At 59.3% G+C, this 1918-nt stretch overlaps 1 long non-coding RNA gene across 1 annotated transcript; it reads right to left on the bottom strand.

Moving 5' to 3' along the window:
- Positions 1–363: 363 nt before the first annotated feature.
- Positions 364–1191, bottom strand: LOC103269241. The gene is made up of 2 exons (XR_504867.1): positions 1115–1191; positions 364–638 (listed from the first exon to the last, which is right to left on the bottom strand). It is a non-coding gene; the product is annotated as an uncharacterized LOC103269241 (long non-coding RNA).
- Positions 1192–1918: the final 727 nt, after the last annotated feature.

The following is a 1918-nucleotide window of genomic DNA, read 5'->3' on the forward strand; positions in this document are numbered from 1 at the left end:
CGCCCGCCGGGCCTTCCCGCGGCTCCTCGCCGGCTTCCCTCCCGGGAGGTCGGCTCCAGGCCGGCGGGGGGCCTTCTTAGTTGGAGCGAGAGCTTCTCCCCATGTGCCCGCATCTGCAGGGGCAGGAGGGGGAGCGGCGGGAGACGCTGCGGCTGCCTCCAGAACGCGTTAACCAGCCCTCTCTGGTCTCACTGGCATTTTGTCTCCTTAATAAAGCTCCAGTCTCCCTCATCTGAGCAATACTCTCATTTCCTCCCTTGTCTTGGGTGATAGCGGGGCCGGAATCAGCGCTGGCCCCGTGGCGAGGCCTGTTCTCATAATCAGCTCCAGCGGAAGAAGAAACACCGCAACAGGCTTCAGCAGCAGGGTTTAAACCGCTGGATGAATAAACTATTTATTTTAAATGGATGTTTCTCATCAGTGGTTCTTTTCCCCTCACCCCGGAGAGCACCGTCTAGGGAGGGACCGTGTGTGGAGTTCTTGAGCACTCGGTCCGGGAGAGACGGCAGGACCCGCCTCCGGTCCTCCTGGAGGTCCAGTCTTCCTGCCGCTGGGCCTCCGCTGCATAGTGACCGGTCCCCAGGCAAGCCACAGGGCCTCGCCAGTTCCCACAATTGTAACGCGGTGATGACCCTCGGCTGCAGAATAGGATGGCAACTCTCAGGACTGACGTGCAGCCTTTCCTTGGCCCTCATTTCTGCCTTCCACCTCCTCCCCGGGCTGTGAAGCTCTCCAAACAGCTTCACGGAAACAGAGCCCGGCATTCGCTCCCTTCCCGCATAACAAAGTGCAGCCGAGGAGAGCCTCTAGGGCGCTCAGCTGCAGCCCCGGGAGGAGGAGGAGCAGAGAGGTTGGAGGGGGCTTCCAAGGAGGCCGACTTCGCTTTCCTCAGGGACCCAACCACTAGCGAGAACCCCTGTGGCCCACCGGTGAGTCTGGCGTGTGGGGGTCCAGCTGCCTGGACAGAGCCTGTGGGAAAGCCGCAGGCGTTCAGGACTGGCGCCACATTCAGCCAGGCCCAAGGTCAGTCCCCGGGGAGCAGGCAGCCAGCCCTGCTGCGTCCCGGGTGCCGCGGCCTGTTGTGCCACCTTCCCCGTCCACGGTGAGTACCAACCTGTTATCCTCCCGTCAACTGTGGTCAAAGAACCCAGAAGCAACTCAGGAAAAAACAAGGCGTCCTTCCCTTTCAGTTCCTCAGCGAGGCTCTCCTCGGCAGCACTTTGTTATGCGGGAAGAGAGCTAATGCCGGGCTCTGTTTCTGTGAAGCTGTTTGGAGAGCCGGAGTGAGATCAAAATAAACTAAATAACAAAAGGCCCCCGCCAGCCGTTCCTTCCTCTCTAGAAAGCGAGCCCTGGGCACAAAGGCCCGAGGCGTGGCCCAGCCTCACTCCTGCTGCAGCCTACCCGGCTTTGAAGGTCCCGTTTCGCTTTAAGCAGCCCTGCTTCACAGGGGCCGCGCGGGGTGGGGGTTGCCCGTGGAGGAGGTCTGGGCCACTTGAGGCTGGAGCTGCTGCTGAGAAGCCCCCTTTGCTCTGCCCGGATCCCTGCCGAGCGCTCCCAGGCTGCAGGCCCGTCTACACTGGATGACAAACAGCCCTCGGTGGGCCTCGATAAAGAAGCTTCAAGGGGCGAGGAGGGGAAGATATACCCCACAAATCTCAGCCAGGGACATGCACCCAGGAGCTCCAGGCCACTTTCCGGAGTCTCAACTCAGGAAAAAGGTAAACACGGCCATTTGTCACTGACTTATCATAAGAACTGCGGTAGCAGCTGTTCCCCCTTAATTAATACACCATTGACTTTGAGCCTCAAAAAAAAAAAAAAAAAAATCCCTTTGTTGAGGCAGGTGTGTGGACTCAAATCCATTATCCTGTCAGCCTCCCCCAAAAGGAAGGGACAGGAGAGCGGCTATACAGGA

Source organism: Carlito syrichta, unplaced genomic scaffold (genome assembly GCF_000164805.1).
Source record: "Carlito syrichta isolate Samal-C Ts95f unplaced genomic scaffold, Tarsius_syrichta-2.0.1 Scaffold309115, whole genome shotgun sequence".
Lineage (NCBI taxonomy): Eukaryota > Metazoa > Chordata > Mammalia > Primates > Tarsiidae > Carlito > Carlito syrichta.